Here is a 12,727-nt window from a genome sequence, read left to right as displayed (position 1 = left end):
CAGCTTTATACGGGTGCGGTCTTGGAGGCTAGGGCTTTACTGGTGAGGGAGATAGAGCCCATGGGCCGTGGTGCCCCGGCTAAGCCCCGCAAGATATTGTGGGCTTGTGGCCGCACTTTCAGCCCATGGGCAGTAGTGCCCCGGATAAGCCCTGCGCGACATTGTGGCCGTTTGGTTGGTAAAAATTTTACTCGTGACAATAGTTTCTAGATTTTCAATGTATATGTGATTTGCACTATATATTTTTTTTACACAGATATGCATTATCCTTGTTCACAAAATCTTACTACTACCAGTTTATCGCAACTTAAAAATTCGTTTCTCGTTGATTCTTGTATAGTAGTATCTCCTGTAAGTGCAGTCAAATCTTGAAACCTTAAAAATTTAATAGACGTAAAAATATTTAAAATATGAAAAGTTATATTGGTATATTTTTTTTTATGAGAAACTCTCTTTCATAAAGTTATATTGGTAATGTTTTTTTAAATATATAGTTTAGTCTTTAGAGACTAGTGGCCCTGCGGCGGTCGCGGCGACGGATCTAGCCTCCCCCGTCGTCGCGGCGGCAGATCCGGCCTCCACCATCGTCGCAGCGGCCGAATCCGGCCCCGAGCTTATGGCGGCTAGCGGTGGAGAGGAGGAGGCCACGCCCCACCACCGCGGAGAGGCGGTAGAGGCGACGGCAGCCGGCGGCGGTGGAGAAGGGAGGAAGAAGGTGAAACCGAGAGAGAAGGAAGAGAGGCGGCGGAGGGGCCGCGCAGTGGGGGAAGGGAGAAGGGAGCGGTGGGGGTGGGGGACAGTAGATTTATATATTCGCCCAAAACATTTTTCGCAGTGGTCCTCCTTACCTACTGCCGGTGAAAATGAGATTTTTCGCTGGCGGACACTTAAGAGGTCCGCCTCGAAAAACTGGCAGACACTTAAGAGGTTCGTCTCGAAAAATAGAGTAGTTTTTTTAGGCATTTCTCTTAGCGTGGTTATCAGCAAAAATTGGTTTCTGCTGGTGGTCCGTAGCCCCCCACCTATTGTTATGTTTTTTTGGCGGTTTTTGCATATGGACGCCAGCGTAAAATATAGGGTAACATCACGAAAAATCGTTTTTTATAGTGTAAAATTGTTATGATGATAAAATGTGTATTGCGGACTATGCTGATGATGTCACTCATCTGAAAACAGAGATAGTAACAAGGAGTGAACACGTTACATATGCCCACTTAACCCTTACGAAAATGTATTCGAGAATTACTAATCTAAATGCTCCACTACGTACAGTACATCGTCGGAGATTAATTGTGTGATGGGCCACAAGAATGAGCTGCCATGCACTCGACTGAATTCTGATGGAACAGGAACACCATACAGTATTGGTACCGGCGACAGCAACAGCAATTGGTTTCTGCTTCTCGCGTTGACAATTTCACTATGCTAACCACCACTTTGTCCACTAAAACGCGCTCATGACCAATGTCAAATCAAACCCGTGGATGAACGTGCACGGCCCGAGTACTCCACCAAGCAAGATTCAGCTGCCGAGTGAAAGAAGAAAAAGCTATTTGCAATTGCTCAAATTAAATCACCTTGGGAACAGATGCAAACCTACAGCTAACACAGTTCGTTACGGTCCTAACCGTATGTTTTTTATACCTCGAGAAATACCAAGTTTTATATAAAAGAAATGGTACCTTCTAATACCAAGAACAGTAAAATTACTCCCAAGTCCAAATACTACAATCCTTCTAAAATAAGTATGATTTTATATTCAAATTTTGTTTTAAAATAAGTACAATCCCGTACTACTTATCACATCAGTTCATCTTATCCTCAATTGGAAGAGTACGAAGCCGGCACGACCCCCGCGTCGCCCTCTCACGCGAGCGGCACAGGGGGTGAACCCTAGCCCCCGCCGCCCCCTCCCTTCCTCTCCCCCCTCGCCGCCGCCGGAGCGCGCCACCGGAGTTCCGCGCGGCCAACTGTGAGGGCGGCGGCGAGGCCATTCCTCGGCGACGCGACGGCTCAGCGTGAGGATGATGACGCGGCGCGTGATAGGTGGGGGCTGACATCAGCGCGGCGCGAAGCTTCGGATCTGGCGCCCCCGTGGCTGGATCTGGCACCCTGCTTTTGGACCTGGCCGGAGGAGAGCAACAATGCCGTGCGCGGTGGCGCGATGGGGCGTGGTGGAGGCGGTGCGGCGGCGTGTGTCCCGGCGACGGTGTGCTGTTCCCGGCGAAGGAGCGGTCGTGCTCCTTGGCCGCGGAGGGCAGTCGCTAGCGGTGCTGTCTGGCGACGTGTCGTCCGTGAGGGCGGTGACGGGCCTCGGCTTGGCTCCTTGTAGTCCCCCCCTCAGCATTTTCAGTACAGGAAAATTACAATACATTAGATTTAGGGTGCAATCTTTTCAGCTTATGAACTTCGGGATATGCATACCACTGTTCTCAAACTAGAAATTTTCTACATCAGCATTGCCTGGCTCGTTCTAAGCTATTTATTCGGTTTATAATAACTAGCATGGTGGCCTGCGCATATTGCGCGGCTAGCATCATTATATTTTCTCTCATATAATAGCATATATGTTTTCTCATTATATTATTATAATATATTACAATGACAACATAATTTTAAATTTTACAATAACTTTTCAAAACTACTAATGTGTAATAACTACTCTAGTCTCCTCTTCTAATATTTCTTATTTTTTAATTCTGAATTTCAGCTATTTCTAAATTGTATTTCTATATGGACTCTGTTTTTTCTTTTTCTCTGATTAATGTGAGAATTTCTATGCCATGAGAGCGAACCTGAAAGCTCCTTTTTATTCCGAATTTTAGTTGGTTTTAAATTCCAATATGAACTCTATATTCTACTTCTAATATTCCTTATTTTTTAATTCCAAATTTCTATTTTTTTTCTTAATTGTATTTCTATAAGGACTCTATACTCTACTTCTAATATTTCTTATTTTTAATTCCGAATTTCGGTTATTTCCTAATTGTATTTCTATATGTACTCTATACTCTACTTCTAATATTCCTTATTTTTAATTTCGAATTTCAGTTATTTCCTAATTGTATTTCTATATGGACTCTAGTCTCCACTTCTAATATTCCTTATTTTTTAATTCCGAATTTCAACTATTTCTAAATTGTATTTCTATATGGACTCTAGTCTCCTCTTTTAATATTTCTTTTTTTTAATTCCGAATTTCAGCTATTTCTAAATTGTATTTCTATATAGATTCTGCTTTTTCTTTTTCTCCGATTAATGTGAGAATTTCTAGATCATGAGAGCGAACGTGAAGGCTCCTTTTTTTTTTCCGAATTTTAGTTAGTTTGAAATTCCTATATGGACTCTATACTCTACTTCTAATATTTCTTATTTTTAATTCCGAATTTCTATTTTTTTTTCTTAATTGTATTTCTATATGGACTCTATGCTCTACTTCTAATATTCCTTATTTTTAATTCCGAATTTCAGTTATTTCCTAATTGTATTTCTATATGGACTCTATACTCTACTTCTAATATTCCTTATTTTTAATTCCGAATTTCACTTATTTCCTAATTGTATTTCTATATGGACTCTATACTCTACTTCTAATATTTCTTATTTTTAATTCCGAATTTCAACTATTTCCTAATTGTATTTCTATATGGACTCTATACTCCTATTCTAATATTTCTTTTTTTAATTCCGAATTTCAGCTATTTCTAAAGTGTATTTCTATATAGACTCTAGTCTCCTCTTCTAATATTCCTTATTTTTAATTCTGAATTTCAGCTATTTCTAAATTGTATTTCTATATGAACTCTGTTTTTTTCTTTTTCTTCGATTAATGTGAGAATTTCTAGGCCATGGGAGCGAACGTAGAGGCTCCTTTTTTTTTTCCGAATTTTAGTTAGTTTTAAATTCCTATATGGACTCTATACTCTACTTCTAATATTTCTTATTTTTTAATTCTGAATTTCTATTTTTTCTTAATTGTATTTCTATATGGACTTTATACTCTACTTCTAATATTCCTTATTTTTAATTCAGAATTTCTATTATTTCCTAATTGTATTTCTATATGGACTCTATACTCTACTTCTAATATTCTTTATTTTTAATTCCGAATTTCTATTATTTCCTAATTGTATTTCTATATGGACTCTATACTCCTCTTCTAATATTCCTTATTTTTTAATTCCAAATTTCAACTATTTCTAAAGTGTATTTCTATATGAACTCTAGTCTTCTCTTCTAATATTCCTTATTTTTTAATTCCGAATTTCAGCTATTTCTAAATTGTATTTCTATATGGACTCTGTTTTTTTTTCTCCGATTAATGTGAGAATTTCTAAGCCATGAGAGTAAACGTGGAGGCTCCTTTTTCTATTCCTTTAATTATATAATAGATTTAGGAGTGTAATATTTAATTCATTACTATAAACAATTGTCAATAACCTATCCAAATCATGCATGAAGAATGGAACAAGTACTACAATGCTACGAAAACAGTTCACTAACATCACAAGACCAAACATTGCTACGAAAACAGTTTCACTAACGCCACAAGACCAAACATTAGTATCGACCTTCTAAGATAACAATCACAAGACCAAGGCCTATCTTACAATTCACCTCCATCCATGGTATTCCATACCTTCTATCTCATGACGAAGATATTGAACAAAACATAGTATAGTTAACCATATACGAAATTCAGTCTGAAAAATGGAAGTTCATCAGACTAACCTCTCAGGGATTCATGTCACAGGAATTCGTTTAAGTGGGTCGCTCTAGGATTGCAAAAATAGGTAAGATAACGAAAAACAGACACCGAGTACTTAGGGAGATAAAACTGCCATAAGACAAAATTGCAGTGCAACATAAACACATGCATCACATTGGATTCAATGAGCATTAAGCAACAAAACTTGATTCAGCAGAAAGCCAATCCTTGCTAGAGTACTTGAATACATGATATGGTCTGCTTAAATTAAGCTCCTAATAACATTGAAGTATGAAGCACAGTAGACCCACAACTTCAGTATCCAGTAGGTAGTTTAGAAAAGAGACGTTCCCTTGCCCTTCTTGTCTCCACCAATTTCAAAATGCTTGCACCTCTGCACAGAATAATTATGTAAGTGAGCATCCAACACATCTAAAAAGATACTGATTCATGAGAATTTTCAGCTTGAATCTTCACATTGCAAAAATACCTTGATGGGGTGCTGGGAGTAATGCTTGCAGCTTTGGCATTGCAGCTTCAGCACAATCTTCTTGGTGGTTTTTGCCTGAAAACAGGAACCATGTATCATAACATGAAAAATGCACAGCTGAAAGTCATATACTTTAAAACTACGTGATGGTTATTACCACATGTTTGCATTGAACAGACACATCAATCATGACACCATATGTTTCTAATGAAGAGAGACAGTAAGACACAACACTGCGCAATCACATATAAACTGTCACAGTACCTTCTTGTGGAAAACAGGCTTGGTCTGACCACCATATCCTGACTGCTTACGGTCATAACGGCGCTTTCCCTGGGCAGACAGGCTGTCCTTACCCTTCTTGTACTGAGTGACCTTGTGAAGGGTGTGCTTCCTGCACTCCTTGTTCTTGCAGTAGGTCTTCTTGGTCTTGGGAACGTTCACCTATATACATAACAAATATGAAACAAATTTAACAAATACTGGTTGTTGGAAAGCACATAGCAGGCCTATAAACAACACAATCAAATGCGCATAATCAGAAGCAAATGTGTATACATATTTTTCAACAGCAAAGACACATTCAGCAGACCAATGGTTAAAAACTCAATTGGGTCCTCAGGAAATATGCTTATGTTTGTCATCACAAGAATGTCAGGTCTCAAAGATTTCATGCCATCATCGGAGCCCATCAGTCAAAGCCACAGACAAGATTACCGAACAATTTTAGCACAACAAGAGAAGAAAAAAAGGAATTCATCCCATGTCCTCAAAGGAAGATGAAAATGTTTACTACAGAAGTTAATAGCTACACATAATCCAGATATAACCCATTACACAAATTTTCTGCGCTTCAGAGCATGCAAAGGACCAGCTCAGAGAATCCGTCCATCTTAACAACAATAATCTGGTCTCTACCCACAAATCAAAAACAATAATACAAAGCATTGAAGATAAAAAAACCATAACTAGTACAATCACCGTGGATATCATTATATCAACAAGAAAAAAAGAAATCGCTAAAGAGAAACTATCAATCTCCGTGTTAAATCTCTAAATCCCGAAACCGCATCAACAAGAAGCTAGCTACTCCTCCGGCTCAAGATCGCCCCCATCTACAGCAGATCAACATGAATAAAGAATGCAATCCCCCTACAAATCGACCAGAGCAGGGTGCCGTGGACTGGCACGAGGACACACACGCGCATGATCTTGCCGTCGTGCGACGGAGAGAGGCGGACGGGGAGGAGGGAGAAGCGTACCATTTTGGTGGCCGCGGAGGGGAAAGGGGGAGCTAGGGTTTCGGAGGCGCTCCCTTGTCTGGTCGAGACGCTGCGGCGAGTGGCGGCGGGGAGGGGAAGGAGAAGGTCTGCGGCTTTATACGGCTGAGCTCCTGGAGGCTAGGGCTTACTGGTGGGGGAGAGAGCGTGTGCTGCTTTGTGGGCCAGAATGCGCATCCCATGGGCCATGGGCCGTGATGCGTTGCCTTATAGTTGGAATAAGTTCACCTGATGTCCCTCAACTTTACACCGAGTTTGTTTGTCATCCCTTATCCTCAATACCACAAATCTTCACCCCTAAATATACAAAACCGTTCAATTTATATCCCATGGCAGTATAGATGTCTTGGTTTCGCTGGCGTGACATCTTAGTCAACAAAATAGAAATAAAATAATACGTGAGTCTCACATGTAAGTGAAATAGAAAGAAAATGTGAGACCCACCCATCGGCAACGCTGTCGTTGGGATGCCGCAGCCCGAGGACGTTGTGGAACGACTCCGGTGAGGGCACGAAGACGGTGAAGGCGGGGTCTCCCGGTGAAACCCCAAGCGCATCAGCGTCATCCTCTCCCGGCCTACTCCGTCCTCCGCGTCATCGTCCCCTACAGCATCCGCCGTCGGTTCCATCTGCCGTCGTCCTCTACACCCCACCGACGCCACCTCGCTCTGCCCGACACAGCACAGCGACGCCCACACCACACCCTCTCTGAGGCGTCGTCGCTCGCCCGTCGCCTGCTACCCCTTGCCTGCTCCGCACACCGCTGCTGCCTCCTACCGTCGCCTGCTCGCCCACCCGCTGGCCTCTCAGGCTAGGGGAAGAAGGGAAGAGGAGAAGAGAGAAGAAGAAAAAAAAAGAAAAAAGAAAAGAGGAGAAGACAGGACGCTGACATGTGGGTCCCACCGTATGCCACATCAGCAAAACCGGGGAAAATGGATCAATATTGTCTTGGGATCTTTTTTGCACGGTTTGTGATAGTTGAGGGGTAGAGATTTTTGCTATCGCGGATTGGGGACCGCAGACAAACTCAACATAAAGTTGAGGGACGTCAGGTGAACTTATTCCCTTGTAGTTAAGGAAGTGACTTTATCCCTCAAATAAGTTCACAATAGGTCCCTTACTTTGTCGCTCCGTATGTTTTTGGATCTTTTTCGCACGGTTTATGATTAGTTAACTTATTCCCTTATAGTCGCTAAGTCTGTTTTTCATCCTTATCCGAAAACCATATACTCGCTCCGTATTTTAATGTATGACACCGTTGACTTTTCGAATAATGTTTGACTATTCGTCTTATTCAAATTTTTTGTGCAAATATAAAAATATTTATGTCATACTTAAAGAATATTTGATGATAAATCAAGCCATAATAAAATAAATGATAATTACATAATTTTTTGAATAAGACGAATGGTCAAGCGTTGATTAAAAAGTCAACGGCGTCATACATTAAAATATGGAGGGAGTACAACCCAACTATGCAAACGAGGTCCCTCGATAAAAATGTCTCCGGTTTTGGCTGACATGGCGCCTTCTTCAACTATGCAAACGAGCTCCCTCGGTAGCAATGTCTCTGGTTTTGGCTGACATGACGCCTTTGACTAGGGGTCTTTGTCCCACGTGCTATTGAGATGACGCTTACGTGGCTATTTGATAAAAATAATAAGGGGGTGTTTGGAAGGGACTAAAATTTTTTAGCACTTTCCAAATTGGATGTTTGTACACTAATTAGAAGTATTAAATATAGACTATTAACAAAACATATCCATAATCTTGGACTAATTCGCGAGACGAATCTATTAAGCCTAATTAATCCATGATTAGCCTATGTGATGCTACAGTAAACATTCTCTAATTATGAATTAATTAGGCTTAAAAAATTTGTCTCGCGAATTAGCTCTCATTTATTTAATTATTTTTGTAAGTAATCTATATTTAGTCTAAATTAGTGTCTAAACATAAAGGCTAAAGTTTAATCCATGGACCCAAACACCACCTAACGAACAAAATAAAAAACAATTACCATAGGTGTCTGAAGTCTGAACTAACCTGCACTTATAGTATACGAACATTGCTATGAGAAGCAATGCTAAGTTGTGATTGCTGCCATCCGGTTTTTTATGGGTGGGTTGGGGAGGTTTTGGGGGGGGGGATATACCACGGTTCTCGAACTATTTTTTTTCTACATCAGCATAGCTTAGCTTGTTCGAAGCTATTTATTCGGTTCATAATAAATTATAATTTTTAACCATCTGACAGCTTAAAAAAACGAATGATGGAAGGCTCATAAATCTGTCAAACGATAGTTAGCGATTCCAAATTTTTAAAATTCATTGCTACAAACGAGATTGCGTAGCCTATTGAATCATGCATTAAGGACGGAGCAAGTACTGCAATGCTACGAAAAGAATTCACTAACATCACAAGACCTTCCAAGATACTGAACCACAAGAACAAATGAATTATCTTGCAATAAAATTACGTCCCTACATTCAATCTCTTTCGAAAGATACTGACCAAACGCCAGTACAGTTAACAATACAACATTCAGTCTGAATAAGTTCACTAGACTAATCTCTCGAGGTCATATTCATGTCACGGGAAGTCATTAAAGTGGGTCGCTCTATGTTTGCTAACTACTAATCAACAGACAGCTGGTAAGATAACAAAAAAAAAGGGATACTGAGGACTAAGGGAAATAGAACTGTCGTAAGATAAAATTGCTGCAAAATATAAACACATGCATCACATTGGATTCAATGAGCATTAAGCAACAAAACTTGATTCAGCAGAAAGCCAATCCTTGCTAGAGTAAATGTCAGACGATGATACTTGAATACATTGATATGGTATGCTTAAATAAGCTCCTAATAACATTGAAATATTGAAGCACAGTAGACCAACAACTTTAGTATCCAGTAGGTAGCAAGCAATTTAGAAAAGAGATGTTCCCTTGCCCTTCTTGTCTCCACCAATCTCGAAATGCTTGCACCTCTGCAGAGAACAATTATGCAAGTGAGCATCCAACACATCCAGCAAAATAATGATTCATTTTCAGCTCTGGAGTCTTGACAATGAAATAATACCTTGATGGGGTGCTGGGAGTAATGCTTGCAGCTTTGGCATTGCAGCTTCAGCACGATCTTCTTGGTGGTTTTTGCCTGAAAACAGGAACCATGTATCATAACAAGAAAAATGCACAGCTGAAAGCCACATGCAATTAAAACTACGTGATGGTTATTGCCACATGCATTGTACAGACACATAGCACTGATACATCAATCATGACACCATATGTTTCTAATGAACAGAGAGTCACACACAACACTGCATAATCATATATAAACTGTCACAGTACCTTCTTGTGGAAAACAGGCTTGGTCTGACCACCATATCCTGACTGCTTACGGTCATAACGGCGCTTTCCCTGGGCAGACAGGCTGTCCTTACCCTTCTTGTACTGAGTGACCTTGTGAAGGGTGTGCTTCCTGCACTCCTTGTTCTTGCAGTAGGTCTTCTTGGTCTTGGGAACGTTCACCTATACAAAACAAATTTGAAACAAAAGCAGTCAGCTTAACAAATACTGAATGTGGAATGGACATCGCAGGCCTATAAACAACAGTCGAATGTGCATAATTTGAAGCAAATGTGTCCAAATTTTTCAACACTGAAGACACATTCAGCAAACCAATGGTTAAAACCTCAATTGGGTCCTCAGGAAATATGCTTATGTTTGTCATCACAAGAATGTCAGGTCTCAAAGATTTCATGCCATCATTGGAGCCCATCAGTCAAAGCCAGACAAGATTACCGAACAATTTTAGAACAAGAAGAGAAAAAAAAAGGAACTCATCCGATGTCCTCACAGGAAGATGATGAAAATGTTTATGCTACAGAAGTTTAAGTGCTAATTGAATGACAACAATACACATATAATCTAGATATAACCCACTACAAAATTTTCAGCATGCAGAGGGTCAGCTCGGAAAATACGTCGATCTTCACGACAATAATCTGGTCTATACCGGCGATTCAAAGCATTTAAGTCTTGAAGATAAAAATGACATAACTAGAACAATCACCGTGGACATCAACATGAACAAAAAAAAATGTCGCTAAAGAGAAACCATCTCATGTTAAAATCCGCTAGACCCCAAAACGCATAATCAAAGAAACTAGCTACTCCTCCGGCTCAAGATCCCCCCATCTACGGCAGATCAACATGAATAAAGAACGCATCCTACCCATCGAGAAAGACCATGAGAAAGACGGCGCGCGCGGAGCCGTGGACTGGCACGAGGACAAGCACGCGTGCGATCTTCCCGTCGTGCGGCGGAGGGGAGGAGGAGGAGGAGGAGGAGGAGGGAGAAGCGTACCATTTTCACGGCCGCGGGGAGGGGGCGGCTAGGGTTTCGGAGGCAAGTGGCGGCGGCGGGGGAGGAGAAGGAGAGAGAGGTCTGCGGCTTTATACGGGTGCGGTCTTGGAGGCTAGGGCTTTACTGGTGAGGGAGATAGAGCCCATGGGCCGTGGTGCCCCGGCTAAGCCCCGCAAGATATTGTGGGCTTGTGGCCGCACTTTCAGCCCAAGGGCAGTAGTGCCCCGGATAAGCCCTGCGCGACATTGTGGCCGTTTGGTTGGTAAAAATTTTACTCTTGTGACAATAGTTTCTAGATTTTCAATGTACATGTGATTTGCACTATATATTTTTTTACGCAGATATGCATTATCCTTGTTCACAAAATCTTACTACTACCAGTTTATCGCAACTTAAAAATTCGCTTCTCGTTGATTCTTGTATAGTAGTATCTCCTATAAGTGCAGTCAAATCTTGAAACCTTAAAAATTTAATAGACGTAAAAATATTTAAAATATGAAAAGTTATATTGGTATATTTTTATGAGAAACTCTCTTTCATAAAGTTATATTCGTAATGTTTTTTAAATATATAATTTAGACTTTAGAGACTAGTGGCCCTGCGGCGATCGCGGCGACGGATCTGGTCTCCCCCGTCGTTGCGGCGGCAGATCCGGCCTCCGCCGTCGTCGCAGCGGCCGAATCCGGCCCGAGCTCATGGCGGCTAGCGGCGGAGAGGAGGAGGCCACGCCCCACCGCCGCGGAGAGGCGGTAGAGGCGACGGCAGCCGACGGCGGTGGAGAAGGGAGGAAGAAGGTGAAACCGAGAGAGAAGGAAGAGAGGCGGCGGAGGGGCCACGCGGTGGGGGAAGGGAGAAGGGAGCGGTGGGGGTGGGGGACGGTAGATTTATATATTCGCCCAAAACTTTTTTTGCAGCGGTCCTCCTTACCTACTGCCAGTGAAAATGAGATTTTTCGCTGGCGGACGCCTAAGAGGTCCGCCTAGAAAAACTGGCGGACACTTAAGAGGCCCGCCTCGAAAAATAGAGTAGTTTTTTAGGCGTTTCTCTTAGCGTGGTTACCAGCAAAAATTGGTTTTTGCTGGTGGTCCGTAGCCCCCCACCTATTGTTATGTTTTTGTTGACGGTTTTTGCATATGGCCGCCAGCGTAAATTATAGGGTAACATCATGAAAAATCGTTTTTTATAGTGTAAAATTGTTATGATGATAAAATGTGTATTGCGGACTATGCTGATGATGTCACTCATCTGAAAACAGAGATAGTAACAAGGAGTGAACACGTTACATATGCCCACTTAACCCTTACGAAAATGTATTCGAGAATTACTAATCTAAATGCTCCACTACGTACAGTACATCGTCGGAGATTAATTGTGTGATGGGCCACAAGAATGAGCTGCCATGCACTCGACTGAATTCTGATGGAACAGGAACACCATACAGTATTGGTACCGGCGACAGCAACAGCAATTGGTTTCTGCTTCTCGCGTTGACAATTTCACTATGCTAACCACCACTTTGTCCACTAAAACGCGCTCATGACCAATGTCAAATCAAACCCGTGGATGAACGTGCACGGCCCGAGTACTCCACCAAGCAAGATTCAGCTGCCGAGTGAGAGAAGAAAAAGCTATTTGCAATTGCTCAAATTAAATCACCTTGGGAACAGATGCAAACCTACAGCTAACACAGTTCGTTACGGTCCTAACCGTATGTTTTTTATACCTCGAGAAATACCAAGTTTTATATAAAATAAATGGTACCTTCTAATACCAAGAACAGTAAAATTACTGCCAAGTCCCAAATACTACATCCTCCTAAAATAAGTATGATTTTATATTCAAATTTTGTTTTAAAATAAGTACAATCTCATACTACT

The 12,727-nt window shown here is 41.4% G+C and overlaps 4 pseudogenes across 2 annotated transcripts; all 4 read right to left on the bottom strand.

Moving 5' to 3' along the window:
- Nucleotides 1-4,846: 4,846 nt before the first annotated feature.
- On the bottom strand, nt 4,847-5,642 carry LOC107277606 (60S ribosomal protein L44; annotated as a pseudogene). The gene is made up of 3 exons (NR_165377.1): nt 5,463-5,642; nt 5,199-5,273; nt 4,847-5,102 (listed from the first exon to the last, which is right to left on the bottom strand). The product of NR_165377.1 is annotated as a 60S ribosomal protein L44 (transcript).
- A 170-nt stretch (nt 5,643-5,812) lies between these two features.
- LOC112939775 (small nucleolar RNA R66) lies at nt 5,813-5,884 on the bottom strand (annotated as a pseudogene).
- A 3,406-nt stretch (nt 5,885-9,290) lies between these two features.
- Nucleotides 9,291-10,012, bottom strand: LOC4343415 (ribosomal protein eL42 pseudogene; annotated as a pseudogene). The gene is made up of 3 exons (NR_165376.1): nt 9,833-10,012; nt 9,561-9,635; nt 9,291-9,468 (listed from the first exon to the last, which is right to left on the bottom strand). The product of NR_165376.1 is annotated as a ribosomal protein eL42 pseudogene (transcript).
- A 172-nt stretch (nt 10,013-10,184) lies between these two features.
- LOC112939780 (small nucleolar RNA R66) lies at nt 10,185-10,256 on the bottom strand (annotated as a pseudogene).
- Nucleotides 10,257-12,727: the final 2,471 nt, after the last annotated feature.

The sequence above is a fragment of the Oryza sativa genome, chromosome 7, assembly GCF_034140825.1.
Source record: "Oryza sativa Japonica Group chromosome 7, ASM3414082v1".
Classification (NCBI taxonomy): domain Eukaryota; kingdom Viridiplantae; phylum Streptophyta; class Magnoliopsida; order Poales; family Poaceae; genus Oryza; species Oryza sativa.
The sequence above is the reverse complement of the archived record's forward strand: the minus strand, read 5'-3'. Positions and strand labels throughout refer to the sequence as shown.